Raw genomic sequence first — 27,065 nt, 5'->3', positions numbered from 1 at the left:
TTAAAGATATCTCAAGCATAGACATTTTAATTTTTTCACAATATCATAATTATAATAGCTTTCCAAGTATATATTACTGAATCATATATTATATTTCTAATATTATTTATTCTAATTTTTTAATATTTCTCTCTCTTATTTTTTTAATATTCTAATATTACTATGTTATTTATAATTAAAAAATATTTACTAATAATTTTATCGGTATATAATAGAAAGTTTATTATAGTCTGTTACAAACTTCTACTTTTTGTTGAATACCTGAGGGCTCGTGGCGTTTGACGTTTGAGACTCGCGGCGTTTCTAGGAGCGCATATTCCGAGAGAATTATAAACGACTGGATAGCCAGCCTTCCACGGGGATATTAAGGATTCAGAGAGTACCGCATGGCTCGCCGCACGTTCAAGCATATAGATGTGAGGAGAAGCCATTATATTGCGCGTTACAATCTACTACCGTCGACCAATAGTTCTACATAGTATATGTAGAAGGCGGAATACTCCGAAATTTAGCTCTCCGTAGACCCTAAAACCTACGAAGCTTGTTAAGGGCTATCATCACCGGCGCATCGTTACACTTTCCGTAAATCATAAAGCTTAACGAATTGCCCGCAAATTACCGTGTAATATGACACAGAGCGTCCCAGATCTAACGAGCCGCCTTTATATCGTCTTGGATTGGAAAGCTAGACGTATCACGAAAGTAGAATTACCTAAATAATGCATAATTGAGAGTCGTCTAGGATGATTTGATCAATTGATAGAAACTAATCACGATGTAGTCTCGACTGAATTATTCCATAAGCAAAATATTAAGAAATCATTAATCATTTACATTGCGATAAACGACGTTTTAAAGCAATTAAGCCTAAAGCAAAATTTTGTCAAAATTATTTTTAGCAACAATTACTCTTAAAACAAAATACTGCGAGAACTTGCTTTTATTTTCTACACGGAAAAGCTAAGATATTTAAATTTAACTAGACCTGAAAATAAGTTTGTTGAGCTAAAATTATATGGAAAACTCAATCAATGCCCCAAAAAGATTTTGACCTCTGGCAATCGCCTCAAACATTCTACATAATTATTTTGATTAATTGACTTAATAAAATTATTTTCAGATTTGTATCTATGTACATATAATTAAATTTTTAAATACTTTGCAAAAATATTCGCTTTGTGTACACTGATAAAAAAAACGAAATATTAACAGGCAAATGTTACTCGTAATATTTTCTTCAATATTTGTCGGTTATAAAAACATTTATGACGAAATATATTTTTCTGTGAAATATATCTCTTTTTTCATTAACTGGTTTATTTGCTAGGAATAAACTTTTTTATTGCGCCGCATTTAAATAAATAAAGATTTATTTCAGCGAAATATAAATTTCTATTCCACAAATAAACTTGAGGTATCTTTTTTTCAGTGTAACAATGCACAACATCAAATTTCACAATGATATGAACACCATAGGCCCGTAAAAGAATTCTAAAACGTTACGTACAAATTCCTATAATTTTCTACATACCCTTCCTGCACTGCGCGGTCCGTAACTGCTTTAATATTCATATAGGAATTCATAATAATTTCGTCGCTTGGAAATTCTCGATAATCGGCAGACTTCCATTCCAGATTACTCGTACCAATCGAACGCGCGCACGAATCGGTTCAAATAATATCATTAATAATTTAAAGGTCTCCACGGTCGATAAGCCGTATTATCCCGTCATTGCGGTCGAATGCTTAAGAATGGACTTTCACATACCGTCGATATCGGCGGCCCCAGATCTAATCGCGGCATATCTGTGCGCAGACATAAGCGCGGGCATAGGCGGTGCAAACGCGGCCAATGTCGGGAAGGTGTCGACACGGCACTTTGCATTGCGTTGCAAGAGCACGCGTGTGACAGTGCGCCCGTGCGGACGCGTTAAATCGATTCCTTTAACCAGACTCGAGTGTCGCGATTAACTTCGCGACAGCGAGCAACGAGACACGCGGGAAAGGATGCGGATAAAAAGGGGAGAACGATCGAGGACGAAAGGAAAGCCTCGAGCAAGGACGGAATTAGCGCGTAACGATAAGAAGCAAAACGTAGATACACGTCACAGTAGATCCTCTAAGCGCTTTCTTCACCTACGTGACAAAATTAATCTTTGAAGATTGCAAATTATTTTCTATTCATTAAAATTGAATGAATGATAAAAATTGAAATTAGAATTAAGATAGATCTGTCTATAATTTGATCAGTGTACTTCTATACAGTTGAAAAACTTGTGTGAAATTTAACATATCCCAAACGGTTCACATAAATTTTTGTGTCAATTTAACACAAGATGAATACATTAGAAAGTAAATATTATGTTTAAAAAATTAACACAAAAATGCAACACTTTGGCACAATTTAGAAACAGAGAGAGGAAATGTGGGAACATTTTTATAATCAAATTAATTTTTATAATATGCAGACACGTACATTTTATTCATTATTCTTAGAATTTACGTTTAAAAATTACATTATTTTTATGTTAATTGTTTATTTACCCATAAATTATATTATTTTTAACACTAAGAAATATTAAAATATTAATTTAACACAAAATATTCGAATAACGTACTCACATTATAGGTCAAATTAATAGTTGGACATGTTAAAAATTCAACATAAAAAATTCAACATAAAAAATTAATGGCCTAGGGCCAATTTTAACATAAGTATAAAATGTTTTCTACTGTGTAAACAGAAATTTAATGTTAATGTGACATTAATAAAATATGATATATATTATTTAAGATATATCGATTATAATATTGATAAAATTACTATTATGTCACCGAACATTTTGCATGAACCTTCAAGAGATTGTTTCTAACTACGTAACTGTGATGAGAGGCTCAAAAGGGCACGCGAGGCAATTTCAACGACGCGGGGGTGGCGTGAGATCTACAACGTAGGGTAAACGTCTCTCTCTTCCATCGGGCCGTGCTAATGCCTCGAATCTGCTCGGTCTTCCGGCCAACGCGCCGACAAAGCTTTGATGCCCTCTCGGTACAGTCGGAAAAAAGCTCGAGGAGAAGACGGAGGTGACTTCACGGAAGAGAACTGCCGACACCCCGGAAGGGGATGCAAAACAACTAAAAATGGAAGAGAAATCATAATTATATGTCAACATTAATATATTCAACTCTATTTGATTATTTTCAAGAACTATTTATCACCCGACGGAGCGTGAAAAGGAGGGGAGAGGGGGGGATTTTTTTCGCTTTTATCAACTTCACGTTTTCAGACATTTATTTAAATAGATCGTGTAGATGCCGGAAATAGGGTGAAAACGAAACGGCGGCGCCGTTAAATTCCCCGGCACGTGCGAATTACGTGCGGAGTACGTTTTTCCGACGATATATATTTTTCGTGACTCGGAATGTAATAAAATTGAGATCCCGCGCGTCCGCAGGTCTGAATAAAAGGGTCGCGGCCACGCAGCAATTGGCGAGCCGACCTATCCAATGTCTATACCTATGTCCGTGGCGTTTCGCGCCGTGTCGAGTTTTTTTCAATGCACATGCGACCGCACGTGCGACAAAGCCGCATAATGCAACCCGTCACCGGCCGCACTCTCTCTCTCTCTCTCTCTCTCTCTCTCTCTCTCTCTCTCTCTCTCTCTCTCTCTCTCTTTCCTCCGCTGCGCGTGCAGCAGTTGACGTTCTCACGCGCGAGAATGCCACGTTCTTTCGCATGACGACGCGACGTCTACACGCTTTTCGCGTTTCCGCCCGTCGGATCGGATTTTCCATATGCATCGCCGGGGAATATCGTAAGGACGAATACGTACGCGACGAGGCGGCGAGGGGATGCGGGGGAAAGAGGAGCAGGAGGAGGATGGGGTAGAAAACTCACGCCGAGGGAGGGATCGATCGATGCGCTCTCGCCGGTTCGCCCGGAAACTCCGTCCAGAAATAAGCCGGCGAGGGAAGAAGACGACGACGACGACGACGCGATGGGGTGGTGTGCGACTACGGCGACGGCGGTTTTAAATGACAACTCATGCGAGGATTCGATCGTCAAGGACACGCCGGCGGTTTTATTTTCTCCTTTTAGGGTTTCTAAGGCTCCCTTCCCCCCCCCCCCCGATTCCGTTCCCTCGATTCACTTCCGAAACGGATTATTTATTCATGTAACGTGCTTGCAGTATCGATTGATATTTAGGCTCCCCGGAGTCGGTGAACCTAAGGAGAATCTAATGATGGAATAAATAATTGAAGTATCTTTTTAATTTCTTATTAATCACTTTCCTTTTTAACCAGCGAATCTCGGCGTGTTTCTATGCAAAATAATTATCAGATTAGGATTAGACAATGAAATAATGTGATAATTGCGTCTCAGTTGCGCATTTTTATAATTTATGACGGTTCGACAGCTGCAGTTATTTGTCACAATTATTTACTGTTGTTATCATTATTATAATCATATATTTTATTGTTACTTTATCAGTGTTGCATATATTAATATTGTATTTGGATTAATTTCATCATTTGTAATCAGTATTATTTTGAGTTTAATTTTATCATTCGTAATCAGTGCGCGCTCATTATCTCGAAAAATGTGCATACTACTAGTGGTATTGTATCACTCTTCTCCCCCCTTCTCTTTCTCTTTCTCTTTCTTCCTCGCAACAATTCTTAGAATTATATCAAACTTGAAGTAAACTTCTTCTCCCATCAAACAAACTCGTTGAATTCTCATTAAACATTTCTCCTGCATTTTGTAACTATATGTGCTTCGGTTGTATATTATTTATATCTTACATCTATTTAGTACGTTACCAGCAGTCGCAGCTTTCCCCACAACTTACATCTCGAAATAAATATTTTCTTCCACTCGAAGTCACCGAATTTCTCGTGCACTTTACCTCCCTGCATTTCACTGCATTTCGTGATTGCATGTAATAGTCGTGCGTTATATGTGTGATGTTATATACGTGACGCTCTTCGTCGCGGCACTCCAACAACGCGTCGTCGTTCCAAGAACGAAATGGCCCATCGTAATTCCCCGATTATAGCGCGTTCGTCCAAACGGCTGAGCGCCGTGGATCAAATCGGCGACTTTCAGGTTTCTGGAGCACTTGGACGCACCGTTTTAAAGGTCGGCGCCCTGTTCTCCCCCCTGGCGCCCTGTTCTCCCCCCTGGCGCGACTAACTTATACGCTCGTCGCTCGATATCCCGAAGCTGTTGTTAGGTCGGGCTTGAGGAGACTTCTCGATGAACGAAAATTGCAGCACAATCCACTCGCCGTCACGGTAAGATAGCTCTTGTTAAGGATGAATTGATGAAAATTATGCAATCGGTAACTCAACGAGAATGCGCCTTTCTTCCCTGGAGGATCTCGTCCGGACTGGAATAATTTTGTCTTACGAAAGAAAACGAGCAAGATGTAGCCTGAATTATAAATGCAATGTTCAATCTCAGTTTTAAACGGAAATGTTTTAGACGTCAACAACTTTTTAAGCACGCTATTAAAATAGTTTTCTCACAGATCAATCTTGAAGAGTGAAAATTCAGAATAAAATATCATTCCTCGTTTAATTTCAAATAAACTTTTAATAGGCTTGACAAAGTTTAACAGACTTCTAATTCAAAGTTCAGTTATAAAGATTTAAATTCTTTGAAGTAGTAATGTATTGTAATCTTCTTCTTGTCTTCCAACAAAATAGATTTAATATGATAATATTATAAGTAGTACAGAATTTCATGTATAAATTATGAAATAAAAAATATTTTCTTAGAAAACTTTTTTTATAAATGTTTAAATTAAATCTTGTACGTGAAAATCCTATTATAAGATGTGAAAAAAGAGATCAATTTTCAAAAAATTAATAGTTTTATAATACTCTATCGCTTTTTGTTAAAAAGAAAGTTTATGTCAAACCAGTTAAAGTCTATAAATCTTGAACGAAGGGTTTCGTGAATGTGTCTTTCATTCTCACTTTTAGGTTCATGCGACCGTCACTTTTGCCTGACCCTACTCCCGACAACGTGTGAAAGACTCGAGAGGCACTTCGAGCCGACGACGACCGAACTATTGATAGTACTACCAACGTGGCCTTTAAGCGATTCGTCTTAGCCCCGCTTTCTTTTTCAGGCGCGTCTATTTGACTTTCAACGTGGGCACGAACAACGTGCGCCCACTCGCGTCCTCGTCGCCGTAGATTCTCCAGTTTAGCTTGAGAATTCCAATTAATTGGAGCTTGACGCAAAAAATCGCGCCTCTATACCTCACTGACAGATGCATAATACCCATCCGTTCGAATCGACCTAGTCGTGATGCAATGCAGCTAACGGCTAACGAGCTGCAAGAGACATTTCTATAGAACTATGCTTCGTAATACCAATGCAGGACAACAAGATCTCGTATTTCAAGAATAGATCTATTAATTATCTGAGAGATTACTCTCTAACTTAAGAAAGATATGTATTGCTTATTGTGAAATACCTCTGAAAGCACTTTATTTAAAACGTTAGAAAGCTATTATTATATTTTATGTATGAGAGAGAGAGAGAGAGAGAGAGAGAGAGAGAGAGAGAGAGAGCGCAATTTTGTTATTATTTTTACGGCGAAAACGTTTTACATACTTGGATTTGCAGCAAAATGTTGCTTATATTGAAGAAAAATATAACATTTTAATGAGGTCTTAGGAGAGGATTTAGGCAATGGCATTCAGCAAGTCTCCCTTATCTCTGTGTAAGGAATACTTTCAAAATACTTTTTTAAAACACATTTTTAAAATAAAATAAAACTGACGATTGTTGTGGTGTATTCATTGTGGTCGTATAATATATTGTACGTTTTTGCATCGGGAAAAAATATATGCACAATATATGGAAAATCAATTTTCTAAATTACTTGAATGCGGAAATTTATTGGTAATTCCGATGAAGCATGAAATTGCCTTTGGTATGTTATTCTGCCGGTTGGAACGTAAATTGCACTTCAGTCTAACCAGTCCCGAGTTAAGTACGTCTGGCGCATAAACGTATTAAGCGATTAAACGCATTTAAGATTACAAGCAAGGATTAATAAAAGCAAGAAATAAATAAAAATAAAAACTTAGAACAAAAAAAATATAATAAATAATGTCTATAAGAACCGGTATAGCTTGCTCACGTAAAGATAAGATTTATTGTTACATAAATATCATTGAGTAATTATTACAAAATTTTCATAAAATTTCCACTCGTTATTAGATTCTCTTCGCTTATACATAGATACTAAGTATAAAAACCTGCAATAAGGCAAGACGTGTACTTTAATAATGTAATAATTTTGACTCATTAATAGTTGTGCAATAATAAAGCTAATTAAGTTCCACATTTTATTGACAAAATTTAGAAAGAAAGGTGAAAATTTTGGCTAAAACATAAACATAAGAAATTGATTTTAAAAGGTACTAGTAAGCGTTATTAATTATACATTGTATTGTTGATTAATAACGCATGATATAGTATGCACATTGTCATTATTATCAATCATTAATTAATGTCAATATTCATAATACTACTAACTAGCATGTCAATCGAGTAGAAAATTAAATTAAAAATGCAAGGGATTGAGAAAGCAAAGGATCTAATCACCAGCGATAAACATTGGCAACAACAGAGGAAACGCGACAAGAGCGTACGTTGTTAAACCGCGAACTCAATCACGAAAATTCACCGTTGGCCCCACCGAAACGAGTTGTGTACACGTTTCGGCGTAATTACGCTCCCCGATATTGTATTCTTGGTCGCATTAGCAGCTGTGATTTTCGATAGGGAGTATGCCGCGCACACAAGAGAGCGCGATCGATAGTTACAATATGGTTGCTGTACACATGCATCGCGCGATACATACGTTGGCTTAACACCGAGCAAACTTCTCAATTAGTACCCTCTTTCCTCGTATTAAAGATGGAGTACAATTTATTTGTTCCATGCGCGCAAAATTAATTATTAACTGCAGACAGCGCGATATCGTAAACGGAATTGTCGCCTCGTTTCCGCGAGTATCGTGTCCCGAGGGCATTAAAATTACACGGATAAATTCGGCGAAATGAGCAGTAGTTGTAATTTTGCAGACAATTAACAGCGTTTTCTAGAACAAGCTTCGTTTTGTACTAGAAAGTGCCTTCGAAGCAAATGAATGTCTGTTAATGTCGTATAAACATGAAGTAAATCCTAATATAATTAGAAAGAGAAATTGTTGCACAAAATTCCAGAACATTATTTCGCGAAATATCGCGAATATACATTCGTCTGAGTAAAATGATTAAGCCTTGTTGTTTCACACCGGTATAATAATTTCCTCTACAGTGCGTAATTTTTAATAAGTCTATCTAAGTGAAAATTGTAGCTGCATAAAAATAAAACGATGCCTTCTAAATCTCATAGAGTGAAAAATCATTCGAAAAAATTTGCACAAGCTTGATTTTCACTCTTTTAAAGAGCGACAATATATTAATTTATATAAAAAGAGATAAATACGTAAGTTATAAAGAATACAATGCAACTGTATTACTTTTCAAGGTAGTGCAAGTTTTTAATACAAAAAAATTTATGACACTAGAAATATAAATTCAATAATGTCAAAATATAAGTAACAAAAGAATAATTATGAAAACAATGTTTTTTTTATATTAATATTTCAACACATTTTCTATTTCGAAAAACCTCAACACACATGTTGCGGAACATATATAACATAACGTCTTTACGCTTATGTGCAAAATGTATTATGTAGAACATTCGTGTTATAGAATAAGAAGGTTCCTCGTTCGAGACGTTTTAATATTAAAACAATCAGCGGAAGGGCGCGCCTTCTGAGAGAGACGTGATGGGTTGGTCGCGCTTGTTTACCGATAGTTCGACAGGAAGTTGAAGTAGCGCATACTTTAGCGTGGCAAAGGCATCGCGAGAGAGCTACCACAGATGTGTCGATAGATCCGCGTGTTCATAACCGCGAGTGAGCATACAAACGAGCGAGCGAGCGAGCTTCCTCGTTGCCGCAAGAGAGACGACGACGATCCGGAGCTACGGCCCTGGAAAATTGCTCCGCTTCGGTCGAGAGAAAGAGAGAGAGAGAGAGAGAGAGAGCGACAGAAACGTAAAGGGGTGGTTGCCGTGTGCCGCTGCCGGTGTCTATTAATGTCGCGGGCCTATTTCCGGATATATCTCGTGGTTGCCGTGCGAAAATTTACCTCCCTCTCGCGCGAAACGGAAAATCGATCGATACCCGCGTGCCCGCGGGTCGAACACGGGGTGAAGATGGAACGCGAGCGCGAACGAGTGCCGCGTCGATTCGGTAATGAAAAATAAGAAACAAAAGACGACGAGTGCCAAAGAAGAGCGTAGATTCTCTCTCGCAGAAAACGGCACTTTAGATAAGATTGCTATTTCCGTGGTGCATTCCGAAAGTCAGCGACTGTGCCGTCTTGATTCCTAATTTTAGTAATTAATGCGTGGCGTAGTGTTAATCACATAATCTAAAATCATTTATAAATCGAACGTCGCATTTTTGTCGTTCAAATTGAAAATATTATATTTATTTTGAATTTTAATTAAATATCTTAATCGTTTCCTTGTTATACCTCACATCGCATAAATAATGAAGAATAGAGCAACAGTTATATATTACACATCATCATAAATCACACGCATATATTAAAGATACTAAAACAATATCTTTAATCAAGGGAAGTACATTTTCTTTTTAATATAATTTGTAATATAGAAATGAAAATTTCATAATGCATAAGCTTCATACCGTAAAACGTAGCATTTGCATAATGCATCAGCTGAAGATTCTTTTATTCATGGCTTTCCGTCGTCTTGCCATTTTCAACTCCAGCTTCGTCTATTTTTATTTACATTTAAGCTTTCATTTCGTCATACGGATTAATTTTGGGGCGGTATAGCGATATTACATGTATATAAATGTAGCGTTTTAGACTGACGGCGTACTTTACAAGCGAGACTTATAGACTATAGACGAGCCATCCAATCTATCGATAGATGAAAGACGCGATTTCCGGTATCGTATAGCACTGGATAAACGCTCATGCTGCGGGAGCTTAAGATACACGAACGGTGCGCGCGGGTATATCGGATAAATGGACAAATTGCTCGATTGCAAGTCGCAGCACGGCCGACCGATCGATGCCGCTGTGAAGATTTCACAGTTACAGGATGTATCGCGAGCGAGATATCAATTTTATCCCGCCGCAATCGCGAGTACACTTTGTGAAACGTAATATTGCATTAGATCATCAAGAGACATTCCTGAGATAGCGTCATGCGGTACAAGTATATTTATGAGAACTGTTTGTGATAAATTTCAGTTATTTATAATGGTTTGCAGTTTGCAACGTATGTATGTATATGTACATATGTATGTGCATATATCTATATATATATATATATATACGTACAAGTTGTAACAGGAAGACATTCTGAATTCAGTCGACTAGCTCACTAGCACAATCTAACTTTGTGGGTACTGTGAATTTGGTTAAAGTTCTGCAACGTGTGTGTATGTGTGTGTTTTCAATTCAAAACCATATGTTATTTTTTCAATTTGATGAGCAATTAAATGCATAAAAAAGACTAGCCTACTTCGAAAGAGATAACGTTCCCTCTTGAGGATAAGCGAAGGAATGCTTGGAAGACAATTCCACGCGAGAGATAATCAAACCGAGTTCTTCAACAACGAGGGGGCAAGAAGACGTGACGTAAAACTACGAAGAAAACAACGGAGATAATTTTTATTATCGCAAAAGGGAGCGTTATTGCGTAGTCGAGAATGCATGATACGGGGCAACGCAGGAAAAGGAAGAAGAGAGGATCGCGGCGGGTCGGTATATATATATTTTTAAGTGATCGCAGCTGCGGTTTGCGCCAAGATTAGATAATACGTTGCTGAGTCTCGTGCTCCGACAAAATCCCGTGTGCATCCTGCTCCAATGAGCATATCTCTCTTGCGAGAACAACCTGCCTTTCTACGTAAGGACGAGATCTGACATGGGGGTAAACTGTAATCTTAGATACCAGCACGTTTATCGGTAAACCGTAGGGATTGTCTTTAAAGACCGATAGCTCAGCAAATAAAGTGTGCACTTAATATGCATTACCATCACCAATCTTTATTGGATTTTTAGAAAATAATTGCCTACTAAGCTTATTTGACTCCTAACTGTCAATCGCGACGTGAATAAATAAATAAAAAATTTTAGATCGTATTTTAACTGTCATCGATTAATTAAGTTGAGTCTAAAACTTATTAAAACTTTAAACGTTATGATAAGAGTTTGAATATAACATTACAAGAGAAATTTATAATTAATGCACTGATATCCGAGATGTTTCAAAACAGCCGTCAAGCAATATCTTACAAAAATATAAAAAAAAGTGGAAATCCATGCCAGTGAATTCAGTATGCATTATCTTCAGCAAAACCCGTATTTGATTTTTAAAAATCGCCTGTCGATAAAATCAAAAAAAAAAATTATGATAGGTACTGTAGAGGGATTCGATAAAAACAGAGATATGCAATCGATGCAAACCACAGAGTGAACGAATTCAGGGCACGTCTTACAGCTGAATAAATTGCATGCACGGAACATCGAAAACGGGGGAGCAAAGGGAAGAAATCGGACGAGGGAACGTGGACGGCGGTGTCGAGAGATCATCTCTCGGTCGTCGTTGACCACGTGCTGTCTGGCATCTATTTCTCTGGAACAACGAGGAACAAGGGAACCGAACAACAGAGCGTGGCTCACCACGTGGCGCGCAGATGTGCCCCTGGATGGGTCACGATATTACCGGTTGTACGATTGTATGCCTTTCACGCGCACGCGAGCGTGCATATTAATCCTTTAAAGCTCGTAAAGTTTTTTGTTCTGTCTAAAACAGGTCTGATTATATCAAGAGAATATACGGGATGCGCCGAACAAGTGGATGCCATTTACTTTGTACTTGAACGATGCCAAATGTTTTTAGTCACATGACAGATTTTATTTATGTTTATTATTTTGACACGCAATGTTATTCAAACAAAAAATGTACATATATTAAATAAAATATTTGAAAAATATTTTTCTTTCTCTTTCCAGGTTAATTCATTACGTGAATATATACGATGCAGTGCAGCAACTGGATATACAACGAATGACATAATTCGCTTGAAGAAATCGCGATGTCGATTTGAGGGCCGTTAATCCGGGGGATGGATAGGTGACGAAATGGGACACGACTGAAGTCGAGTCGCGGTATCTCAGAGATCTGAAATGGAAAATCACGAGGGAAGGTACGCCGCCGTCTACAACAACGTCTTGAGCCGTTTATTTCAAACGTGATATATGTGAGCCGTTGAAAATACTTCGAAATAGATATATCCGCAAAATGCATCCGTATTATTTATATATTTTTTTTTTATTTATTGAAATATGACTTTACCGTACATATCATTCGACGGAGACACATAAATTCAATAAATCCAAAATCGTTTTATTGTATTAATTCTATTCCTTTCTAAAAACTACAATTTTTGCCAGAAAATTTGCTTGTGTTACATTTGTTTAAATTTTGTGTATTTTTAATTTATAAAAGAAAAAGTTAAATAAACATTAAAAGGAATTAATATAAAAAAATATACACGTATTATTATATATTGTATTCTTGTATTCAAAATACAAAGAAGCGAACAAATTTTATCTTTCATTGAAATTGGGTCTTGCTTCAATATCAGTTAAATTAAATCAACCCAACCTACAAAAAATGAGATATTAACTTGAAAATAAAGATTACAAAAGTGAAACACATAATTCCGTGTATATCTATGGCCCTGTCATATGGTATAATATCATAAAATGGTGAATCTTTGGACGGAGAGTATTAATGTAAGAAGTTCCTCCAAGAAGTTCCTACCACGAAAAACAAAGCTGATCGGTAAGACATCATCTTACACGTTATTTGTCCTCTCTCATTGTATACGCTTCTGATACTTTTGAAGTATATCTCGTGTCATCTGAGCTCCCTCGGCGATGTCATTCGGAGCAATGACTTACAACGCGCGCATTCCTTTGAAGTGTTTGCCTATGTGTTATTTATTCCTCGTCCCACGTACCCCCGCGTGTACGTCTTGGGGTCACAACTCGACCGAATTCTCGTTCTTTGTCGTCCGCGCATAGGAGATAATACAAAAAGATCCCTCGGGTGATGTCTCACCTAAATAATCCCTGCAGTCTCCCCGGCGAGGATCAAGAAATACCTCGTTAAAAATCACATAATTAACTGCACACTAATGTCATACGCCAATATTTTATTATTCGCTTTTAATTCGTCTATCTATTTGTTTAGAGACAACTATAACGAAGCTATGAGTCTATCTTCCCGTCTTTGATACCGTCTATCAAGCAAGATTTACATTTAAATTTCTGCAGGGGCTTTAGACGACGTTGATGCGTGTCTTCCGTATGCGTACATCTCTGAGATATCATTAATTCTGATTATCCATATGGAATCGACCAATTGACGTCTGACCTACAATCTCGTAATTCACTCAATGCGTTTCAGCTCGATTTAATCTCTGTAATCAATCATGTAAAAGAAGTCGATACAATTAGATGATGAAAGGTCTCTTAGACCGCTTCTTTTTCTTTTTTTAGAATCCCTTTAAAAAGTTTTTTAAATTTATATACTTAATTATCTAATAACACAAAAAATTTAAAAAAATTTTATGTTAAAATTAATGTTTTATCCATTTTGCGTACAAATAAAAGATAAATTTTATAAAGTCACTTCATACATCCCATGTTAAACTTAACTCGCTCAATATCAAACAACATTTAATTCAATCAACATCTACAGAACAAGATTGCCTTGTATTTTTTTTTATCGCTTTCAAATAGTGTATCAATATAAAATTAATCTGAAGAAAAGTTGAGAGAAAGAAAAGCCGCATAAAATTGTTTTATGGAAAATTGTCTCGCCTCGGAAGATATTCTCTTGAAAAAACGGCTAGTTATTCGAGAGAAGATGAAGAAAGAAAAAGGGCAGACAGCGTGAATCGTCGAGTAAAGAACGAATAAAAGATTGCCAGCTGACTCGCGTCTGTCGCGTCTGAAATCACCGCCTCGCCGACGAAGAAATTATTGGCCATGCGGCCGATAAAATTGAGCCGCTCCCTCCCCCCTTGCTTCTTTCACGCTCGAATGCTTCGATCCACGGCAAGACCGGATATCGATCCTTGATTCTTGTTCTGAGCATTTCAACGACTTCTGTATAACTCGAGAGACTTAACTGTGAGTATATATTAGGCAATATTTAAAATTTAATGCACAAAATATCGAAAAGAAAATGTATCTATTCAATAACTGTCATTGGAAGAGCCTCGGTTTGCTGACGCCCGAGACCTACCAACTATTGCGTAGTCTAATTTGAAAGTCTAACTAAAAGGTCAAATTTATCTTTTCTATAGAGTAGAGAATTTTGAATTTTGATAAGTTCAGACTTTTTCACAGAAAACGTGCAGAAATCTCTTCATTTATTATTAATCTGACAGCTAGCTGAAATAAATAAATTATTCCGTATAAATCGGACTGATAAAATCTGGTGAAATATGTATTTCCATATTTATAGAATTGAAAATAAAAACTTGTTTAAAATTATTAAAACAATTAACAATTCTCTTTTTTTTTACACAAAGGATATAAACTCAATGTATTAATTCATTCGACACGTATTTTCCGCTTATTACCATTTACGTTCAATACATCAAAGTGTTAATTATTCCATCGCAATAATTTATTGGCAATTTTAATCATTAGTTAGATCCAAACGATTTTTATAAAAATAGATAAATTTTATTTTAACTTTATTTTTCAAAATAAATTCTCATAAAAATTTTACAGACTCTCTTCCATAAAAACGTCCTTTCTTAAGTGTAGATGTATTTCGCCTCGAATCAATGTCTAAGCACCGATACTGGGTCATCGCGGCACGGTTCGATGAACGCGATGTTCACATAAGGCCGGTTTCTTAAGCTCGTGAAGAGCGCCTAAGCGTACTGAATACCGATGAGGCCTTCGCATTGTCAAGTGACGTTCCAGTTCCGCTTACGCATTTTTTTTTTCATCCGTATACGACAGAAAAAAAAGAGAGAGGGAGAAAGGAGATGTTAGAGAGAAACATTTCACGTGCCACACGTCTTACGTAGTCAATCCGTTCGGTCAGTAAATAAATTGTTCGAGCCAAGAGAAATCGATAATTCACCAACTTGCTTCAAGGTACAGCGTTTCATATTTGCATTTGAACTTTTTCATAGCGATATTAAAAAGTTATTTCACCTTATAAATAGCGTAACATGGAACAATTGCAGGTTGACATTTAAGATGCTCGTCAGAAGGAGAGTAGTAGGCTAAGTGCATAATTTGCGAAATAACGTAGTTCAAAGCACAAGAACAAAATACATAATTAACAAGTCCCTAAATAAAGGATCTCCCTGCTAAAGTAGAGAAATACGGACTCATAAATTATGGACTTAAGATCGTCCATCTACCAACAAGTCGTTCGGCGCTAACTTTAAGTAAATTCGCCTTTTCTCAGCCGTTCACAAGATACAGCTATAATCTAAAAAGGGACAGGACGGACTGCCTAAGCCCGGATTTACTTTATTCAACTGTCGGCGCACTGCCAGAGCCCTCATTCTACTCTTAATTCAAAACGCGCCGCAAATACCGTACAGCAGGAAACTGCGCGCCGTGTTTCAATGCTACGTCATTAACCGTTGGAAAGTGGTCCCATCGCTCCCGCACCTCTTTGTTCACCAGTGTGATTAAACTTCGTCCCGGCGTTACTTTTATGCGCCGTAGTCGTTACGCTCTCGCTCTCGATTGTCGCGTGTAAGAGCAGCAGGTTCGCAAATTCCGGCCCTACGCTCGCCCGATTACAATCAAGAATATTCGCGCGAGAGGATTAAGTGTTCTGGAACTAACAAACCGCAACAAAACGCGATCCTTTCTCTCTTACTGTTGTAAGAAAATATACACTTTACAAAGCTAATAATGCGATCGCAATTTACGTACTTCAAACAAAATTTTTCATTTTTATCGTGCATTTATTCCTCTTGTACAATTTAGAAACTCCCAACGAAGCAATAATTGTGTATTTGTATTGTTTTTATGTAAAAAAGGGGGTAAAAGGTAAAACAAGAGCGAATTTATTAAAACCAAGCGATTAATATTTTAAACTGACATGAGAAAATCAAGATCATATACGATATCAATCCCTCAAGGGCGCGTAACAGCAATTTGATAGCGTTTCCGCCCCTTCCCTCTGTGATCATTTCGCGTCCAATTATTTCGCGGAGGCAACGTGCGCCGCACCTCGTTACGGTCTAAAATCGGGGAAACAGCGAATAAGTGGCGCAGCGTGCAGAAAGAGAGAGAGAGAGAGAGAGAGAGAGAGAGAGAGAGAGAGAGAGAGAGAGAGAGAGAAAGAAAGAGAGAGATGGTATGTACGCGAGGCAATCTCTTCCCTCATAATTTCAATCATTCGGCAGATTTATTCTCTCCACGATGAGCGTGTTCGATGCATATCAAACTAAGCTTTGCTTACAGAGTGATCTCCCGTGGTCATCATGGTAAATATTCGAATTTTTTATTTTTCAAACTCATTTCTCATTTTTGTTTAAAACAGATCATGTTAATGAATATATTAGTGATAATAACATGATGGTCCCAATTATCGATACCATTTAAGGTTAAAATAATTTTCACTAATTCGTGTAAATTTTAAATATCAAAGTGTTACATCAGTGGACCAAATTGTTACACTAAAATCGTATTTAAAAATAATATTATAACGTTTTAATAATTAAAAACATTGAAACTGAAAAAAAAAACTTTTTTTTTTAGTTATACACGTTGTGCGGCAAATAAACGGTATGCGATTACTTTTAACTATATGAAATATTAATTACGTGGAGTTTCATTAAGATGAGGATTAAATGTAGGAGCAAGTCCCAAGTTTAAATTTAATGCAAGCCACAGCAGGTTCACGTTACCCGAATATGTAAGGGTTAAATCTGAGACGAGAATCCTTATGGAAGAAAGATCTTTAATCATGGAACGTTACGGTTCACCTTTTAGTTTGCCAAGCATTAAGCATCTCGTTAATTAGAAATTGAAATCCTAATTCTCTGTTGAGGTAAAGCCATCTCGAAGGTAAATAGGCGATCAAGTTTCCTCGGTACACCACGCGTATTGCGCACTTAAAGTTACGGAGAACCCCACAGTCTCGCTCTTGCTCGTAACAGAAAAAGTCTCGATCAATTCTAATACCTTTCCGTAAGAATCTCCGATCTCATACTACGACAGAGAAAATCCGCTCTCAAACGTATGTTAACCGCGAATCATCTTGTATAATAGCCATTTCTCCGTCGCGCCGGTTGCCTCGCCGTCTTTGTCATAGGGTCGCACATTGCCGACGACGTGATCGCCCACATGAAAGAGAGAGAGAGAGAAAAAGAGACTCTCGATAATTCAACGGAACAGGGCGAAAAAATCAATAGTACAACCACCCCGATGGTGGCGCGCGGACGTTGCCAGGAGGGACTGCGAGGGAACCGGGGGCAGCGGGGATGGGATGGAGGAAGGGGAGAGGGCGGAAGAGGCGGCAAGAGTCCAGGGGCCCCCTAACTCACCCGGGGACGCGTGCATATACGCGAACGCTACGTTTTCTACCGCATATACTTAATGAACACACGGCGGCAGCGTATTTACGCGCACACGGCGACTGACACCCGGCCCGGTCGGTCGTCTGCCTGCCTGCCTGCCTGCCTGCTTGCCTGCTTGCCTGCCGGCCGGTCGACCGGCCGGCGAACAGCCGACTCGTCTCATTTATTTCCTTTTTCTGTTCCCTCTTCCTCTCGGGAGAGCGCAATAACCTTTCAGCCTCTGCTCTCTCACTTCGGAAGAACGCCGGTCGCTCTTCATAGAAAGAGAGAGAGAAAGAGAGACACTTCGCGCGGCCTGGCCTCTTCCCCGCGTGGTACACCTAAGGCGCGAGGGCGGAACTAAATTTCCCCGAGAATCGTTTCCGCGATATTCTTCTCGTAACCACGATAAAACTAATAGGTAAGATTTAATAGATAATTCATAATAGTTCATACCGCGTGTTATACATGTTGCAAGTAAAAGATGCAATCTTGTCTCCAAAGTGTTGCCCGAGATGAATACCGTGTACTGTTACACACGATACGTAAGCGTAGGGTTAGTTTAGTCACCGGATGGAAGTGCACATTGTTGCAGAGACACTGTTTATTGTTGGCACTCGAACTTGTGTGCAGCATTCGAGCTAATACGATAAACAAAGCCATTTCGCGCAAAGTGACATCTTTGATTGTGCACAACTAGGTCATCACGATACATATTCCTTGGAATACGAATATATTGTTGTTCACACACAACACACACACACACACACACAATTCAAATTGATGCAATTAGTTAGATAAAGTTTACTTTCTACTATATTAAAGCACGTATTAAAATTTCCCCTTTGACTTTAATGTCCGCTTCTATGTATTAATTCGAAAATTCAGTTTACATATACAAACAATTTTCCTTCTGTCTGTTGTTGTTAACATAAACATTAAAATGCTTTATTTTATATATATAATATACACAAAAAGAAAATATAAACTAATTTTTCTTGAAGTAATGGACCACGTGACAATACCGTGGGGTATTTTCCAAATTGGGTCATTAACCACTTTGAAGTTGTACAGCACCGAAATAAGATCAGACGGCTTTCAACGTCGTTTAAGATGGGAGCAAACGATCCGAAGGGAAATACCCTTTCAGATAACGTCGTAGATCTTCGCTTTCTTTCATTCTCTTTATAATGTAAAAGAAATTGTATTACGTAAAATAACTCTACCTAACAAGATTTTCCTCAAAAGTAGTCCTTTGTAAAACAACATAAATATCTATTCTTATATTTATAAATTGTATTTTTAAAACGTCTATTATGCAATATATATGTGCAAAATATTTCGTGAAAATTATTTAGAATGGAAAGCTACCGTGTTTGTACGACTGAATAAGAAAAATAAATAATCAATTACCTTTTCAATATTATTAACTACCGTTATTAAAGAGCTACAATTATTCAAATAATCCTTAATTCTCCAAACATAAACTCCGAGAATAAAGATTTACAAAAGTACATAATAAAAATTTATGCTCAATAATTATTGAAAAAAATTACGGCATTAAAATCGGTTCGACATATCGCGTGGCAACGTCCGTTTTGAGTTGTTGCATCGGTTAAAGCACTAAAAACTAGAGACGAAATGAAATTACACGGATTAACGAGTTAATATTCATGTTGATCGTGAAATAAAAGTCTGAGCGTTTAGTTAGCCTCCTAAAGTAACTGCGTGCATGATTTTCACGTCGGCGCTGATCGAAATGTGCATTAGCGTTGAATCATTAACGAGGGGACGGACCAGCGCGTATAGTATACAGATATCATGGCGCCACGAGTTCGTCGGCAAACCAAATAGAATCATTCCCCACTTCTAGGGTTGCAGAATTGACCAGGACGAAGCACCCCTTATATACACGCATTTCATGTAAACCTAAATATATTCAAACGCGATACCTACAGCGTCGAAACCCCTGCTTTAAAATCAATAACTAAGACTCAATAGCTATCATCTTTAATTTTTGTTATTAAAAATACTTTTTCCTAATTTTAAAGCTTATTAAATAATTATTAAATAATTTTATTATATTCTATTTATATTCAAAAATATTCCTATTTATAATTCGTTTTATTTTTCTATTATATATATATATATATATAAAACCGTTATGTCAATCATTTTTATTCTTTTTGAAAAACAATTATTACACACATTCGCGAAAGATAAATTGTTAAAAAATTTATATTAATATTATTTAACCGCAGTAATTTCCCTTTAACACACAGCAGTTTATATTATTATTCATAATAATTACAATCCCAAGTATCTATTTTAATTTTACAGCATTTTTTGTGTCTAATCTATTAAATTATTATTTTAAAACTGTCACTTTAAGCGGTACCTTCCGTTTCACCATATATCTTTTACAATTCAAAATTCAGTAAAAGGCTATGATCACTTTCCAAATTCTCCATTGTGTAATCAGAAATAACTGTTCTGCGCGAAAGGAGAGTATAGTGATACTCATGTGACTCCGGCTTTTCTCGTGAGAATCCCCGTTGGCGTCACTACGTCTCGACGAACAACACAAGAAAATAAAGAACAGCACCTATTCAAGCAGGAGCGATAAAAGTGGTTGAGCAAACGGGTGAGATCTCGCCGCCTTCCGGGGTGCGGAAACGACTGCGGACTTTCGACGGAGCCTGAACTCGTAAAGGAGAATAATCAAAACGGGAGAAAAATCTTAATCCCGCATACCGCACGTCGTGTCCCGTTCGCAAATCGTAATTCTTCTACGATATTAAACGACGAGAAAACCGAAGGAAAAACTTGGCGCTACCGCGCTTGCGTGATTCTATTATTTTCCCATGCAAAAAGGGATTGCGACCATAACAAAAAAATTACGTAAAAGGGAAAATATTTAATTCCAGAAAGTTGATTCAAAATAGTCATTGTATTCAACAGATAATTATATCATGGAGACGAAAAACAAATTAGAGACAAATAAATAACAAAAACTAAATCTCATTCCCACGAAGAGAAAGAAAAATATTAGGGACAAAAAATTGCAACAAAATTTGTGATTTATTTTACAAATAATATATTTTTTCTTTTATGTAGAAAAACCTCTCCTTTTTTTGGTGCTGTATTATAAAATTTTATCGGTACACTCTTCGCGAAAATAAAAGGGCAAACGTCCTACGTCTTTTGCCTTGAAAGTCACACGACGATATTGGTTGCTTCAATCGCGTGATATTAATAGAACCCAGTGGGACTATCAAGGATTGAAGCGACGGCGTTGCTAATAACACAACCCAGCGGGATATCTATTATCTCGTTATAACGAGTCGGACTATCAAGCTATCAGAAGATTAAGCGTGGCACGCGCGCGCACGCACAGGATACTTTCTTCCTCTGATAAAAGTTTCCGTCCTAAAACACATCCTGCTACGACACGGGAATAGCACGCGGAATTCCCCTGTTTCGCGATAGAAGCGATAGAACTCTAAATAAGACTTTAATCGCGCGAAGCGACGAGCAACTATCGCGAGATACCAAACGAATCGCGGGATTCCCGGAATTACGTATGAGCTTAGATCAAGAGCTTTCAACATGGGGCATGTGGTTCCTCGGGGAGGGGCTGAATATTTTAAGGAGTCATTTCCTAAGTGGGCCACTTCACTTCCCCAATTAATAGCTGTGTGAATCATGGGCGAGAGAGAAATGGGAATAATATTTATGATCTACGATAGGATCTTTCCTCGACACGTCTGATTAGAAAATAATGCATTACGAGTGGTAGTAGTCATGCAAAATAATTACATAGTAGATATGTATATCGATTGTAAATTATAAATATACAGCAAGAGAAGGAGAAGTAATAAATGAAATTCAGATTAGGAGTACGAGAAAAAAGAAATTGAAGGGAGTCACTGTTCCAGACAGTGGGGGATTTTTCGCAATAGCGGGTCTCGGTTACCGTAAGCGCCCTAATGTGGCGTCAAATCGCGTGTACGGCGAACAATAACGTAGACCGAGATAAAAATCGCCACGGCAATTCACAGTCGGATAGAATTGCAGTGTGATTTATTATAATTTTGCGCGTTCGTGTAAAATACACGACTGGGTGGTACACGATATGCGGTAATCGCAAATTTGCGCGTCCTCGCCAGCGACATGTGACGAAAGTGCAAGTGAAAGACGCGACGCGAGGAGGAGGTACTTCATTTTCCGTCGTCGAGCGTAAATAAAACTCGCTTCCATAAAACGTCAGGTTTATAAGGCGGCCATTCACGCGTCAGCGAGCAGCTGTTTTGGTATATTTTATTTCGAACGTCGCTCTACGAGAACATTCATGTTTTCATACAATTACACGCTCGAAGAAGTTTAATTTCAATTTTACCTAAAAATAAGCCATCGCGGTAACTCAATTAAAAATTGATCAAACGCTGATATTTTTCATAAATAATGTGTTCACATAAAAATATTACTGAAATTAAAATTGTTAATTACATCTCTGAAATCTGTTTTCGGAGACTGTGCAATTAATAACATATAAGTAATCTAAGATTAAAATGTATAAAAAAGAATTTTCATGCGTAATTAAAAATACTCTTTTGCCATCTTCAATAATCTTCCAAAAATTCTACATATATATGTATATAACGTACGTTCTATACATAGAAAAAAATATCATTCTCGTACTTTTAAAGTTTTGATTTTTTCTTTTAAGTAGTGGTTATCTTTAACAAAACCATTTTCTTGATAACAGTCTTAAAATACATTTATCATTTTACTTTCAAACAAGTAGTATTTGCTCAAGATGTTCTGCATATATACACAGAAAAATACATACTGTAAAATATTTACTTTAATTAAGTAAATATTATTTATTTCAAATATTTCATAAGTTTATATGTACATCCGCAAATTTATCACAAGTTCATCAAATTTCAAAAAATTCCAAATTATATTCCAAGTCCTAATTTAATAATTCAGTCAAGAATATTAAGTTAAAACCAAATCTCTATTAGGTTTATTATTCCGACTTTTTCTGATATAATCTTATATTATTCTTCGAAAGAATGTAAATTCTTTTTTAAATTTATGACAAGTATATATCTTAAGACAATTATCAAGAAAATATTCTTTGTTGAAGACAACTATTACTTACTTAAACAAAAAACAAGAAAATTAAATAATCGCATTTCTTAGCAGTAGAATTAATTATGCTTCTACGAGTATAGACAATTTTTATGTAATACGAAACTTGTGATTAATTTAGATATTGCCGGTTTATTCATCAATTTCGCGCAAAGGAGTTTTCCAAGAAAAATCAGGAATTACGTAAATGCAAATCGCGCGCAAACGCGCGACGTTCCGTTTAATCCTTTCCCTTTCCATTGCCGCGCGCGCACGGAGCGAATTTATCTCTGCATCGCGCAACCCTCTGATTAATGTTCCCCGCGGTACAATGATATCGGATACGAAACGATAACGTCGCGTTACACACACGGGCGAGGTGCGCGCGCGGCGGGCACGGTGAAAGCTCCTACGAGGCGTAATGCGGCGTGCCCGCGTGCGTAATGATAAATTCACCGGCCGAGGAAAGCAAGGCGCGCAACGGCTCTCGGCGCGCGAAGTCGATTTACCGCTATACAAATAGACCGAGAAATAAGTATGATTTCGCTAATATCGGTGCGCGCTGAGTGGGCAATTAGCATCCGCTACAGGACACGCGACACGACACGACGAATCGACTGAGCGCAAGTAGAATTTCACCGTTAAGGCGCGCGCGGAATTCCAGAGAGTTTATACATACGACACGGTAACATCCGGTAATTATCGAATGACACGTGACTTGCGCAGCGGAGAGAATCGGGAATATAGATTTTGTAGGAAAGCATTTCAGCTGCGCAAGACGTTATTTATTACGCCTTTAAGTACCTATAATAATGGACAATATGTGGTGTAAAATATTGGAATAGCCATTCAACTGTTACGGCAAACACACCCCAAGTGCACTCGCCAAAACGATCATGCACGCGTTCACGGGGAAAAAAAATAAAGCTCATATCGAAAAGAGGAGAAAAAGGGATCCAATATGTATGGAGGAGCACTCATGCAAGAAGAGCACTGTAACAGCGAATCCCGTCGTATAATTATAATGAAAAATTTTTGCAATAACAATTGCTATTCCCGGTTGTAATTCCAAATAGAATAAAAGAGTGAGTAAAAAAAATGCCCCTTCGTAAGTGCAGGAGAAATAATTGATCAGCGTTACGCTTAACTTGAAATTATCTATACAAATAAAGATAAGATAAATGATATATAAACGTATCTTAGATAAGATGAAGTTGACATAAATTTAAACTTATTTAAATAATGGATCAAATTATGTATCTCTATCTGAATAATATTAAGATAATATGTTGAGCAAACTAATTTAGAATATAAAAACAATATATTCGTATTTTTTTCTAAATCTTTTTTCCTAATAAAAACAAAAATTCTTGAAATAATTTAATGTCAATAGAAAATTCCTCTTTTTATTTGGATCAATACGCAAATAAAGATCAAAGTTAAAAAATATAGAAGGAACATATAGCTTACATTATAACAAGACTGAGTCAAAGTTTTCCTGTAAAAGTTTTCGACCTAGTTTTCACGCAATTTTTCTATTGCACTACTATTTTCTGATTTATGCAATCTGTTGCTATCCTCCTGTTGGAATAAATGACGAGTTTGAAGTTAAATATACTTAATTCTCAATATTGCTCACAATAACTTAAATCACTTGAAAAAGATAACGCTTCTTTTATTTAAATACTCTAATAATTCAGACAAAATCATTTCTTCATCTAGATAATTTTATAACGGCCAACCCCGTTGATGATGCTCCATATAGCAAAGAGCACGAATTCTACATGAATCCCATCAATGTGCAAAATCTCGTATATGAAAACTATTAAAATTATCAGCACATATCTGGAAATACGAATTCCATAAAATATAAATTCTATACAAATAAGAAATTAGAAGTTAGAAGAGCGTATAGAAAGCTAATTAAAAAAAATAACAAGTGCAAATTGCATGTATCAAAGCTGCGATCTTAGGCGGACTTTCGCGAAGTTAATGAAATTCAATTAATAAAAAGTAATTAGACCCAGCTAATCGGAGGTCGTTTGAGATTAAGATCAAGAAGTTTGCGCGGCGTTTAACGTATTAAGGAAGTTGCAGCACGGTTCCGTGAGAAACGCAGCTTCTACCATGCTCGCCGCCAATTCGCGGTCACCAATCTCTCACCAGACCTCCCTCCCTCCCTCCCTCCCTCCCTCTCTCTCTCTCTCTCTCTCTCTCGCCTTCTGTCTCCCTCTTTCTCTCCTGTATGCGATATTTATCCCACAAGGATGCACGGTGACGCGTGCAATTTCCGATGGAAGCGAGAGCTCACCGCCAACGTGATTTAAAGGTTAAGCCGAGGTTGGCCGCGCACGCGGTCGGCCAATCGACCGTAAGGGCTCCGTGGTTAAACTTAAATCAGACCTGCATTTAAGCCGGCCTCGATCGAGCGCTCGTTACATTCAATTCTCGTCCGTGCATCTAAAGGGCCGATTAGGACACTCAAAGCGCCCACTGACAGTTTCGATCCTGTCCAGCCTTATTTGTCAACGACGGGTGAGTCGTTATGCACGGAGTAACGTGTAAAAAATGAATTTAAATGGTTTGGTACCTGAGAAAATCTAAACAGTAAAACAAAAATCGGAAATGTTATATTAATTTTTTTTTTTTAATTATTCTGTAATTTAAGTAATAAATAACACTGTGGTTATTGATGAACGATAACCATTTACGTCAGAGATAACTGGTAATTTTCAATACGGTTGTAATTTCGCTATTACGGTCACAAAAGCCTTCACACACAATACATGTTTAATAGTTTGATTTAGTGCACATTGTGATTATGCACACGTGCAATACATTAAAAAGGCTGAAAAAACAAGGCGCTTTAAATCACGCGAATATTATATTTTAATATTCTATATTTTTGCAGATTATAATTCTATATTTTAATTTAATTAAATACGTAATTATATATATATATATATATATATATATATATGAATAATATTTTCGATAAATAAGCATACTCCATAGTAAGCAAATATTGTAAAAAGAGACCTTACAATTGTCTACTAGTATTGATATCAGTACAATTTCGATTCCAACTCTATATTTTATATATTATTTATTTCTTTACAGTTTATCAGCAGCACGCGCGAAATACAGATTGAGGCGTCGGAAAATTAATCGAGAAAATATCGAACACAGCATTTACAATGCTCCATTTACGCGATTAAATGCCCCGTGAATTATCGGCCAAGTTCGAATGCACATAAATTATGGTTAACGTAATGCAAGAAAGCCGTGTCAGTCTCAGGCACGAATGTCGAGGATAAAACGAGCCTTCCTAGGACGAAGGTTTTCCATTTCGGATATTAGCCGGTTACGCCCTTCGGATAGGAAAACAAAGCCTACTTCGAAAGGGTCCTTCCCTTATTTTCCTTCAGATTGCTAAGCGTTGTGGATTGCAATTTATAATTAGAATATTTGAGCGACAAAATCGCAGCGGCTGTGGACTTTGCATAATTTTAACGATCACGTGAAACATGATAAATAAATAATAATCGACTCGAAATAATCTAGATTCTAGTCAATCATTATCATGCAGTGACATGAAGTGAACACAAATAATAAACGCGTTTTTGAAGCCATCAAATTGAAAAAAAAAACTCCAATGGATTTCGTTTTAAGATCATCGCATTAAAAATCTGCTATCTTAAATATTTTATCGCACATCATATAATCATGTCTCCAATTTTCTCACGAAAGTCTTCTTTTGCTACGATAATTATCGCGACTAATAAGAATTTCTTTTCAAAACGACTCTGCTCGATAAAAATTTGTTAACCAAATATTTCATTTCGTGTAATCATCTTAAATTTTCTCAGAACAGTCGTTTTGTTCTTTTTCCACCGCTGTCTCGATAATCATCGTAATTAAAAAATGTCCTTTTATAAGAATGACAGCTGGAGATAAGAGTCTAATAAATATTTTTTTCACTTTATGCGAAGCAGTTATCTTCTATTTTCTCGGAATAATCTTTTTACTTTCACCCTGTTTGTTTTTTTTTCTCCATCGTTTTGTGATTATCGCGTCTGAATGGGGTTTCTTTACCCAAGGGACAATGTCGAAATGTCTTCTTACCGGTCGAACGGACGACAATGACAAAGGCATCGAAGTCTCTCTATCTCCGTTTTTCTC

At 37.1% G+C, this 27,065-nt stretch overlaps 1 protein-coding gene and 2 long non-coding RNA genes across 5 annotated transcripts in view; 2 read left to right on the top strand and 1 right to left on the bottom strand.

Moving 5' to 3' along the window:
• Window positions 1–27,065, bottom strand: part of LOC105829413 (tyrosine-protein kinase Src64B) — a 45,143-nt gene that overhangs the window by 17,109 nt on the left and 969 nt on the right. The window lies entirely within an intron of this gene.
• LOC114255521 lies at window positions 3,142–16,474 on the top strand. Its single transcript, XR_003626778.2, has 2 exons — window positions 3,142–10,330; window positions 12,142–16,474. It is a non-coding gene; the product is annotated as an uncharacterized LOC114255521 (long non-coding RNA).
• On the top strand, window positions 19,925–26,868 carry LOC114255520. Its single transcript, XR_003626777.2, has 2 exons — window positions 19,925–25,418; window positions 26,004–26,868. It is a non-coding gene; the product is annotated as an uncharacterized LOC114255520 (long non-coding RNA).

Source organism: Monomorium pharaonis, chromosome 3, assembly GCF_013373865.1.
Source record: "Monomorium pharaonis isolate MP-MQ-018 chromosome 3, ASM1337386v2, whole genome shotgun sequence".
In the NCBI taxonomy this organism is placed as follows: domain Eukaryota; kingdom Metazoa; phylum Arthropoda; class Insecta; order Hymenoptera; family Formicidae; genus Monomorium; species Monomorium pharaonis.
Note: the sequence above shows the minus strand (reverse complement) of the source record. Positions and strands in the feature narration are given on the sequence as shown.